Source organism: Armigeres subalbatus, chromosome 2 (genome assembly GCF_024139115.2).
Source record: "Armigeres subalbatus isolate Guangzhou_Male chromosome 2, GZ_Asu_2, whole genome shotgun sequence".
Taxonomy (NCBI): Eukaryota; Metazoa; Arthropoda; class Insecta; order Diptera; family Culicidae; genus Armigeres; species Armigeres subalbatus.
Window position 1 is genome coordinate 214,969,031 of NC_085140.1, and position 12,328 is coordinate 214,981,358.

The following is a 12,328-nucleotide window of genomic DNA, read 5'->3' on the forward strand; positions in this document are numbered from 1 at the left end:
ATAACGTAAACAGCGGTAATGAGAAATCATTGTCGGCTCCAAATAATTATTATTATTGAAATTTTGTGTTTTTTGGGTAAAAAGTTTGCAAAACCCGAAAGCAATTGAAATCAGTTGGTGCGCGAAGACGTATCACATTTATTGAAGTAGATAAAAGTGATCAAAGCGCTCGGGAAGATTTATCTTGAAATTTGAAAAGTTTTGTCTCCTGTGATAAAAGAGAAGAGCTCGGAGGAAGAGAAAAAATGCCAGCTAATGCTGGTTGTGTTGTGAAGCCACTGCCGCAGGGGAAGATTTTCCGGCAATCGTCGGCAATATCGAATTTATTATCGCCTCCCCATAATCCGTGTCTGTGCCACAAAGAATTAGTGAAAAACGAAGGTTCTCCCATATTCCTTTTGACGAGCATACCTTTTCCTTTGGGTAAAGGCTCTTGATGCGATCGTAGTCCAAAGTAATCCGAGACAAGCGGAAATGTATTCATTTGTGGCGAGAAAATAATTCAATCTTGTTGCCAGCTAGCAGTTCCGGAGTAGCAGCAGCTTCCTGTACAAAATGTTCACCGCGATAAATATGCCTCGAGGATCCTCACACAAATAGTCATCACTATCAGACGCAACAAAAGCAGCAGACGCAACTAGTCTAACCACCACAAGCACAACTAGCGCAGACAGGAAATCCCGGAAATCCACCACCGTATCATCACAATGAAGCAGTGAATGTTAGTCGCGGCACAGGGGAGCTTCCGCTTCTCTACAGGTGTATCCGTTGCTGTCCTATGACTGGGAATATACTATTTTCTCCCGAGAATGTATGGAATATTGAAGTCATCCCACAGGCACATCATGGGAATGTTTTTGTTGGCAATCTTACCGGTAAAGTAAATGCTCTTGGTTTCATGACACACGGAATGCCCTCTTGTATGACAGCGGCAGGAACGTCATCAGCACCTTCCGAAGCCTGCATAGCCGGTGAGCTTCCTCTCGGACATGAGATGCAAATATATTGGAATATCGGGATCAATTATTTATCGAAAAGTGATGCGATGGTAACTATAGATTTCGGTATAAATTGCGTATTTATGATGACAAATTTAAAGCAGTTTACACGATTGACCAATTTCCAAATTTAAACTTATTTTTTAGGAAACGACGACGCACTCATGGGTATCCTATATGTACGACAATAAGGATGATGACCATAGGACAACAACCTCCAGATGGAATAATGCACCCAGGCATGTGGCAAAAGCCGACAACGATGGAATACAATCCGGATACTGTGGAATAATTTCTCTCTCAAAAAGATGACACGTATAATCATATTCGCAGCAAGGATCAACAACAATGCAGGCAGTTATTTATGTACTACATCCAAAATCGACCGTATTGGTAATACACATCGACCACCGTAGCCGAACTAGTTTTCTACAGCATGCATTGAAGTGATTGGGAGCTTGACCTAGACCTTTTTGATGGTCAGATCTTCGTGTATTGCATTGTTCCTGATGTCTAGCATCGTGTGTCGCTGTGTGGCTTATTGCACAAATTTATCACGAGGAAAAAAAGGCAAAATTTGGTCCTGATACGTGGTCGACTCCTCGCGGGAGCCAACAAAAATTAAGGAGTACCGGTGGGTGATATTGGATTTTAAACAAAATAAACATCGGATTAACAGTGATTTGAAGTAAATGAGGACTTACCATTTAAAAAATGTTCTATCGGGGGTCGTTTTTCCATAAGTTTTTATGAGGATCAGACTGGCGATTATTCAAGATTTGTATGAAATTTGAAATGACAAAAAAAAATGAAAATTGCTCCCCCAATAGAACATTCTCATTTACCCTTTACATGAAAGATGAGAATTCATATTTTCACATAGTGGATGTTTCAGATATATGAACTGATTCCTATAAAATAATATTTTTTTCTTTAGCTCCAATAATTACGCTTGGATCGAGGGGAACGATATTAGGCCATATCTGAGATGAAAAAGATGATCTCCAGCAGATCGAAGAATATTTATACGTCACCTGAAAATTTCCGGCACTTTCTTGCTTTGGAGCAGAGACATCGTCCTGATATGGACGTCGAGTTGAACATACCTCGCAAGGAGGCATCGTCAATCAACAACACGTCACGCCAGCACGAAAAACCGAATAGAAAGCTGCGTCCTCAACCAAGGCCGCGCCGCGATAGGAAACAACGGAAAATTTGTAACGTCGGCGCAAGCGTCGCTTCCTCACTGGATCTCAACACGTTCTCACCGTTTTGCAATTTCAATTTATCGCGTCTCGGGCCACTCGGTGGTTGTTTGGAACCGATCGGCCATCAAATCCTGGAAGTTTCTGGAAGCGGATGCCGAAGTGGTCGTTTGCCGATCCGTATGTTGCCAAAGAATTGGTGTTTGGAAATTGTGGTGTCATGTCACCATATTTGGTCGGCAAGGAAGGGCTACGTCGAAATTGCAGGTGTTGATCCGAATGCTACGCAGTGTTTACATTGCGAAACAAATTATCGCCAAAGGAGTGCGATATCTGGAGGTACAAATTCAGGGATCAAAAAACCAATCGAAAGAAAGAAACGTTGATTAAATATTCTAGCTGTTGGTGAGTGTAGGATAGTTGTTATTCGAAGAGTGGCAGACGTGCTTCTGAGGACTGAGCCATCTCCCGCCACTCGTTCTACATGGGCAATGTAGGTAATGCCACCAAGACGAATCTGGTCCTTCAAATGATCTCCGGAGTGATGATGGCAGAGAGTCTGGCGTTGGCTAACCGAGCGGAAATTCAACAGAAGGACGTTCTCGAAGTTCTGGAGCTTGCTAGCAGATTTGGTTTTGTAGAAGGGGGACGCAATCATCAAGGACGAAATCCCGATCCAGCTGCCATTGAAGCACATGCAGAATCGCTTGGCTGTGAGTATGCGGGTGCATGACTATTGGCGGTAAGACCATTGACGAATACATAGACCGAAATGTCCGGTACAAAGCCATCAGAAAATCGGGCACCATGTCTTCTTCTTCATTTTGAAGAAAATACCCCTCGGGGGTGACGAATTACATTACATAAATATTTTACGAGCGCTGACTTACCCCTCTCGACGTTTTGACAGTTTGTCTGTTTGTTTTTGTTTGTTTGTCAAAAAAAAACTTGCTCCCGTCATTATCTTTTTGCAAACGCTTTTGCGCTCGAATTTACAATTAAGAGATGCCTGTATTTGACTAATAATCTAGTTATGATCTTGTGTTTATAAAATACTGTTTAGTATACTAATTGACCAGCAGAAGTATTTTCCGTGATGCAGTTCCGAAAGGCCAAAAGTGTCGTATACATATCTGGAACTCTGGAAGCAACGTTCTACGTCATTAACCCGGATACTGGATATATTCAGCTATTGCGTCCTCCAAAAGTGCTCCACAAACGGTAACTAATACAACATCTACGTGCTAAGTTTGACACAATTGCACAATTATTTTTGCTTGTATTTTTGATCGTGTGATTTCGGCTTTCCACCAAAATCTTTGCGACATGTTTCAAAATCCTTTTCATTTAAAGAAAATTTACATGCTAATTTATTCGTTAAACATTTAGAATGAGTGCAAAATTGGAAAAACAATGTAAATCGTGTAAAAACAGAATCCAGTGTACACACTTAAAATTCTAAGTTTACCGACTGCCGAGAATCCAACAGCCGAGATATTGGTAATAATTTCAACGAGTTTCGGTAAAATTTTACCGAGATTTCGGTAAACTTTACTGAGTGATCGGTAATCGTTACCGAGATCTCGGCAAAATCAACTTTGCCGAATTTCGGCAAAATATTGACGAAATTTCGGTAAAGAAATTACCGAATTTCAGTAAAAAATATTACAAAAATCTCGGTTGTTGGAATCTCGGCAAAATTTTGCCGAGGTCTACAAAATAATTTAAGTGTGTATACTAAAAGTGGAACTTTGTTTGTAACAATATTTTCCCCTTATTATTTTCCATAGTGACGGTGAAGATGCCCTAATATAACATTGGAAATCTGACGACCGGGTCGACGGATAGACAGCGATGCAGATCTGCGCAGAAATAGTAAATATTATTGAACGTAGCACGCCCAGGGTTGCCACATATACAGATTATTCTGTATTTTACAGATTTTTGGGGTAGAGCAGTGACCAAGAATCTGTATATACAGATATACAGATTTTTAGCAAAATTACAGATTTTACAGATTTTTTTAGTACAGTACCGAAAATTATAATGTAAATTATATAAATAATTTGCTATTAGTAAATACATGTTTTCAATAAGATGTGAGGCTTATAAAATGAAATTCTTCGTCAAACTGATCTTATTACAGTTTAACATATTAGTAAAATCTTAATTTGAAAAGACAGAACATATTGGCTTCGGCAGGTTTTACTTTTTATCAACAGCAAATCAACGATTTTGAAACCAGATTATGCTCCGTAAAACGTTCAGACAATATTTGAATAAAGTGGTCTCAGAAAAAGCTCAAGCAATAATAAAAGAGAATCAGATCTAGCCTTTATTCACATATCCAGAAACAGTAGTTCTGCTCAGTAGGTAGTGTGACTGAGCGGTTGGTTCACTAAAGTGGCTACAATAGTTAAAGACGGACTCTCGACAGATTTCATTCACATTATCATTAGTATTGAGCAATTCGCACAAATTTGTAGGTGGTACAAGCCAAGACTATTGTATGAGAGTAGCATTACTTTCATCCGTTACCTCAGATATTGATTTGGGACTAATCACTATCTCTTAGATGGAAGCATTGCACTCTCCAATAGTCGAGATCTGTCCTGGCCACGTCCTTGCGAATGCTGAGGAAGGGGAAGGATGGTTTGTTGGACACCTACTTAAGAAAGATGCAGAGAACTCTACGACCTCCATAGGTGCCACGGGAGGTTATAACAGTAGGAATCGTTTTGGTAGAACGTGAAACACATAAATAACTAAGATAGAAATATAAAGTAGGAAAGGGACGAGCCTGGAATTTAACCCACGACCTCCTGCTTATAAGGCAGAAGCGGTAGCCACTAGACCACCGAGCTCGTCGACTCTCGACAGATTTCATTCACATATTGTCAAATTTACATATTTTTCAAAACAAAGTTTGTTCAAAAACCATTTTGATTGGGTTCAGATGGATACAGATTTTTTTACTTGAGATACAGATATGAAGATTTCCTGAAGAAAAAATACAGATTTAAATGTGGCAACCCTGAGCACGCCTTCCCTACAGTCACCAAGTGTTTCGCAACCCAGCAGCAGCTACTAATACCGACTATAGAAAAAAAAACGTGCGGGTATCCAGGATGGAAACTTTATTTATCTACCCCAGGATGGTAAGTGATTCTTTTCACTTAATTTTGGAGTGCTAAAAACTAATTTTCTAAAATTGATTCAGCTGAATCGTCGTCAGGTAGCAACATTGCAAAAAAACGAGCAGCCCAACGGCATTATGCTAGTCTCCGAAGCTGCATAATCTGGTAGGATCAAATAGAACTTTTGGTTCTAGTTAGACATTGCTGAGGGAGAGCAGATTACTCATTAATACATGAGCATAGAAAACTTATCAACAGGATTTAGTGGACAACCCAGAGCCAATTTTGACCATGACCATCAAGTGACACCAGTGACTTGTCACGAACCAGAGATTCATCTGCGGCAATAAAAAATAATACTTTGGAAAGTTATTTTCCGTACGGGGAACTTCAGTTAGAGTTTGCAGGTAAGAAACTTATTTTAGTCTTTAGGGAATTACACATAGGGGAACTGTTCCGATCTCCATCTCACTGTACATATATCCATCTCATCGCTAAACAAAGAAATACGGCATCAAATTCGTCGCTTCTTTTGTCAACATTCGTGTTCACTGCTGAAAAAATCACAAAAATAATAAACAAACCAAATTCCTTTCCATTGCTTTGTTTTTGATGGGATGGAAATAGGAGCTATGAGATGAAGTGGCGAACCGTTCCCCTATTTGAGGAATTCAATATAACAGCATACATAAAAAAATATTTCTAAAATATTATTTTATTTTTTTTTAGGTGATCAATATTGACGTTCTCATTATGCCATGATATAGGATGGGAACTGCAAGTTGTACGGCGAACAAATGGAATGTTTTCCCTTCCTACATCCTGTCGAGAAGGATGTAAAGCAAGGAGTAATTCTATCCCCCAGCGATCATCGATTTTTACACGAACCGAATCCTTTCAAATCGTGCGACTGCAGGAATCCATACTCGGTGCTCGTTTGGGACATCGTCAGGTTTTTTAAAGAATCGAGGTATAGAGCTCACTCATGAGATAGAGGGTGCAGTTTGTCTGGACGATTACGGTCACCATCACTGGATTTTTGAAGGGTCGGCGGAAAATAGTTCGAAGGCTCGAAATACTCGAATGTTCGATTCGATCGGACCCATGCCCGTTGTGTCCCATGATTTACGGCCTGAAATTAAAAAGACTGCGCTATCACTTGGCTTATTTGTCGGAGCGTACATTACTGAATATCGCGCACATTAGTACTGGCAGATCAGAGTGCTTAGAGTATTGATGAATTTGTTAAAATGTCCGGAAACTATCAGATATTTCTGGAAGCCATGGACCAGCAAGTTGGCTAGAGAAGTTATTTGTTTACTATCCGCAGGTACTTGATCTTAGCGGCAGCCAATCTTTCTTTAGGTCATAACGACAAATCAAAAAGCGTATGAGTAAATCTCCGAATAAAACCAGCTCTCTTGTCTCGATTTGATTTGATTTTCATTCAACTTGTTCGACCGCATGCCTACCTGAACAACTAGCTAGCGCTCACGTTCAACGACTATGATACTCCAACAACCACAACCCCGGGTTTCTCCGGAATGGGTATGATACCTATTCACAATAAGGAGCACCTGTTAACGAACGACTGAAAATCAGAGCTAATGAAAAATGGATTTATTGCCGCTGAAACTTATTCAGAAATACATGCCGTATGGACGTAAGAAGGTCCATCCCAAGTTGACGAAAAATGTGGCATTAGAAATAAGACATTTTTACGCCAAAATGCGTCGGGCCCAGCAGGGTATGGATTCTATTCAGGTGACGACCCGTCAGCTTGAGACTTTTGTACGCCTCACACAAGCTAGAGCAAGAGCTAGAGCCAGGATGGATCTTGAAACAGCAACTCTAAATCACGCTCAAGACGCGATCCCCATCCTGCGGTACAGTATGATAGACGTGTTCTGCAATGATTTTGGTGATCTAAAGCCGAATCGTTTGATGAACGGTACCGGTATCAGCCAGACCGGTTTATTTGACCGTTTCGAGAGAAGCTGCTCTAGCCTAAGGTGGCAACGCAGAGAACAAGACCATTTTCTCACTGGCTGAGCTGATGGCTGGTGTTTGACTGGATTTCAATCGGCTGCTGGACGCGTTGTTCATTCAAGAATTCATGCTCAAAAAAGGACGCGATTTGTTTTAAAATTAATGTTTGATTAGGGGTAAGTAATGTTATTGTGGCCAATTTGTTCCAACTTTTTTTGACTTCAAGTAATTAAACAGATTGATTAAAAATAATGTTATGATTAACCGTAAACTAGCAAAAGAAAAATTAAAATTGAAATACTAAATGTAGCTGGTACTACATACAACTGGCGTTAACATGCCAACATTTTATTTGAAGAATTTGCTTATCCCGTTTTGGTCTGACTTACACCTGTGCTCAGAATAATATAAGCGGAGGCCGATTTTCATACAAAATGGTCAACTTTGACAAGCTGTAACGTCGTACTCCGAAAACAGATTGAGCTAAAATATTGGCAGTGAACTACAATTATGTTGAATTTTACATAAACTTATTTTTTCCTTTCTTTCTTTAAAATATTACACACTAGGTCAAATTGTTCAAAATAATAGCTAAAACTGCTATTATTTTGAACAGTTTGACCTAGTGTGTATTTTTTTTAACGAGTGGAAGGAAAGATTCGTAGTATTTGTAGTTCACTGCCAAAATTTTTATTTTCGGTCATTGGAGTACGAAGTTACAGCTTGTCAAAGTTGACTATTTTGAATGAAAATCGGCCTCCGCTGCTGTTATTCTAAACACAGGTGTATAAATCAATATAGAAATAACCCGTGTGGATTCAATTTATGTCCGATTGCCATGAAATTTTCAAAGAAGAGGAGTTATCTTGTCTAAATTTTGGTACAGGGCCTGACTTGACCATGGTGTTAATCTGGTCAGATTTATAGAACTACTAGCTGACCCTGCGATTTTTGTCTCGCCAAAAATTGATCAGTTTTCGAATCTAATTTGTTGCGTACACTATTTATCCAGAAAAACAAATCGATTCTTCAGAATGTTTTTTTTATTTTTTTACAGTTTTGTGAAAACATGGAAGAATGTTGAGTAAATTGAGTACACAAACAAAACTAAGCACATATCGATCTTTCCATTATCGAATGATAATGCCATCTTCGTGTTATAAATATACAAGTTCCCGGAACATCCGGAGCCATGTTCTGGTGAACCAATAGTATCAAAACTGACTTCTGATACTGGTAAATAATGATTGAGCACGTTTGCATTTCCATTCTGGGCACTTCACTCCAATACATATATCAATCTATTTATCTATATAATCTATATATCAAAACGACCACGCATCACGCAAGGACAGGCAGCTCAATGTTCTCGTAGACGCCCCAGTTGCACACGCCGGTGACACCAGTTTCCGATACCGAGGCGCACCGTCGGATCACTTGACGCCATCGGCCGTCCCAGATAAATCCTCGAGGGCTCTGATGTACTACCTTCATGCAGAACGAACCCGGCATGTTTGACTCATCGCTGTTGCACTCGATGGCAATATTCTGCGTTCGATTGAATTTCTTGTATGCGCCACAATTGTCCACTCCATTGGGATCCGTCGGTGAGGAACTCTGATAGCAACGTATGGCGAGGGCTGAGCTAAACAAAATAGAGATGATAACGGCTATTAAGCCCTAAACGCAATACAACGGAACGGTGGCGGAAACGGCAAATTTGACAGAAAATATATGGGCTGTCATATTTTCCGTTTCCGTCGCCGTTTCGTTGTATTGCGTTTGGGGGACAAACTGGATTTCGTCGCCATGAATGTTTGGAGTCGTTCTGCCTGGAAAGGGTATTTAGGGAAGACTCCAACAATTCTTTCCAATATTTTTCATCGTTTCGTTTAGTTCATTTCATGTAGCGTCGGTTTGGTTTGCGTTCTACGATTTCTGATGCTCTCTGTTACATAATTAAGAATTTTCTTGCACCACTTCCGGTAGGATCTTTGCTGCTCCGAACCATGTAGTATCCTGTTATACACAGCAAAAATAAATATCACTGATAAATAAACATAAGGGTATCTTATCATGTTCATTTTTGTCGGCATATAATACCTACAAGGCATTTGCAATTCCAACCGCATTGTTATTTAAATTAACGAAATTTCTGGTGGTCGATTTCGGTGATCTACTGATTTTTGAATCAGAAACACCATCAGAGGTAAACAAAAATGGAAATGACAACTGTTGTCAAACTGACGTGATTCGAATTGAGGGGCTTCTCAATGGTCGAGTGATTGTAATAATTGTAATCCGTCACTCCCCAGGGGTATATAGTGGTGCCCGGAAAAATGGCCACCCCTCCGTCTATGTATTCGTCAATGGTAAGCCATTAAATTTGAAAAGTAAATATAAAAAATTCCGACAACATAAACAAAATCGAAATCATACGCTCTTTGCCCACACGTTGCGTCAGGTTTTCAATTCTGCATGCATGTGACATGACGCAGGTGTGCATAAGGAAAAAGTGGTAACGCAGCGTCACCTGTATTTTTTGAAAACCACGGGCTCGCAGCAAATAACGATGAACGCGCGGCAAAGATGTTACTTCTTTTTCCCAATGCACACCTGTGTTATAACGCTCCGTGGACGCAGAGAAAGGCGCTGATGTTTTGATGTATGTAATGTTTTCTTTTGGATGTTCTACTAACTGCCTTGAAATAAATAAATTCAATCAAAAACGACACATTCTAACGACTGCAGATTCCCAGACAAAGATTGCTCAGAACACAACAATCCCAAGAATGCCCCTATCTCCAGAAATACATTCATTCTCCAGAAAACATGTGCTTGGCCATTACTTTTACTATCCGGTTTACATCACTGCCGTAATCTCAAAAGGGACGCATATGCCATTTTCCGAAAATGATGTTAACGAGTAGTACTTCCCGAGCTCTTCAAAGGCTGATTTACAGTTCGGAAGACATGTATTTTAAAAAGGGTGGGAGTTACGTTTTCGTACTCAAATCCCGCCCTTTTTAGAATGCATGGGGAAAAACTCTCGTTACACTTTTCCAAACTGTAAACCAGTCTTTACAGCAAAATGGAAAACATGTGTGTTGTAATTTGGCTCATACGTCATTTTTTTTAGATTACGGCAGATCAAGTACCGATCATGTTATGTACGGGGGTAACTTATTATCGAAAGGTTATTGCAATCATGCAGCAATGTAGAGACGCCGGGCTCATTAGGTATAGTAGTACACTGCCAAAAATATCTATATAAGATATATGTGTCGCCGTTATACATTTTTGCAATAGCTCCACCCTAATATAATAGATATAGAACCACACATAAATTAAATAATTGCTAATTCGAGACCACACATGAAGTTTATTTGGATATATATTTTATTAGTAGTTCGCGTGGAGAATGATTATGTGTGCGCTGATATACATCATAAGTTGAATCTATGGATTTTTGCCAATAAATATGTGTGGATTTTTAGTAGTGTAGGGGTATTATATGTCATATATGTAGTAATCTATGTCAATTTTAATGATTTAAGGGTCAATTTCTTCATTTTCGCTAAACTCTTAAGCGGTGTTTACCCATACGCTTAAATATGGTTTAAGGCCTAAGCGGAGATGAAGAAATCGACCCTAAGCTATGTAAATTGATCATAATGGTTGAGCGATTCGAGCTTTTTTAGGCAAGTTTCAACTAATAGGAATAACCATAATGAAAAAAAAACCGTAGTAATAATAATACTCACATTCCCTGTGTATTTGTCCTGTGCTTAAATGTAAACATAATTACAAAAAATCTCCATGTGTGTTACTGCATGGAACACAACTAAAACTTCTGCTAAGCTATACAATCTTTCACCTGTGGCTCGGGTAAGGGCACTCTGCTGGATCCAAGAAATTCCGGCTCCAATTCACCAAAGCAGTTGATGATCCAGGGGCAGTGGTGATCCATTCGGAGATCCAACGCTTCCAGATGCGACAGTAATGGGCCCTCGGCGGTTCTTGTGTTTCACTTGCGCACGCTGTAGAAAAGACCTGGGGTCAAAAATTTAAAAAATATTGAGAATTCAAGTAAAACACATAACATATTCGTACTCACGGTTTTAATTTCACACCGAGTGCCGATCGGAGAAGTAGATGCAAATTGGACGCAGTGAGCAGTTGGCCCATCGAGAGGAAGAGCAGGAGCCCGAATGTATTGACCCGGTGACTATTTTGCGTGGCTTGTGTACAATAATCCATCGAGTCGCCAGATAATTGGTACAAATTATAAATTCCTCACGTGTCATCCTTGTTTCCTTCATTTTCCTCTTAATTTGCAGGTACAGGACGCTTTGTAAATTAAATCTTAGAAGCTACAGAAGTTTTACGAGCTCAAGTCTGTTTTTACGATTAAACTTGTTACACGTTTTTGAACGATCGATTCCGCGATAAGCAAGATGTCAGTAAAGACAAAAGCAAACAAAAAAAGTTCCGCGATGCACGAAGTAAACAAAAAAAATGTTCAGGATGTTCAAAGGCAGTGCGGTATGCTACGTGTTGTCTCTTCCTCTCTTTTAATGAGTTTAGGCTACGCAAATGATTACGTCATTATGCTTGCCTGTGTGATAATAAGAGACAAAACATTCCTCGCTGTGCCTGAAAGGCTTTGAATGGCACAATAATCCAAAATTCACCACGAGCATTATGTCAAATTTAGGGGAAAATAAGGGTACAATGGGTTTCGTGGTAAAAAAAATAGCTGGGGCATGTGGAGTGAAATTTCAATAAAATAGTTTTTTGTTGTTTTTCAATAGTTCCACGTCGCAAAAAATATAGGTTTCTTGGGGAAAGTGCCACCAAAAAAATAGAAGAATGATTTAAGCTAATAATAATTTTTCACGGGAAAGGTCTATTGGGGGATAGCGAAGTTGGATTTTTCTCACAATCCGTACGTTAAACCTAACTTCGGAAGTGGTGCGCTGTTTTCATATCGCGAAGA

The 12,328-nt window shown here is 39.6% G+C and overlaps 1 long non-coding RNA gene and 2 pseudogenes across 1 annotated transcript; 2 read left to right on the top strand and 1 right to left on the bottom strand.

Moving 5' to 3' along the window:
- On the top strand, positions 1–7,680 carry LOC134211625 (cytokine-like nuclear factor N-PAC; annotated as a pseudogene).
- On the top strand, positions 6,074–7,680 carry LOC134209543 (DNA helicase MCM8-like; annotated as a pseudogene).
- Positions 7,681–11,080: 3,400 nt separating this feature from the next.
- LOC134215871 (uncharacterized) lies at positions 11,081–12,237 on the bottom strand. The gene is made up of 2 exons (XR_009980343.1): positions 11,447–12,237; positions 11,081–11,382 (listed from the first exon to the last, which is right to left on the bottom strand). It is a non-coding gene; the product is annotated as an uncharacterized LOC134215871 (long non-coding RNA).
- Between the last annotated feature and the right edge of the window lie 91 nt (positions 12,238–12,328).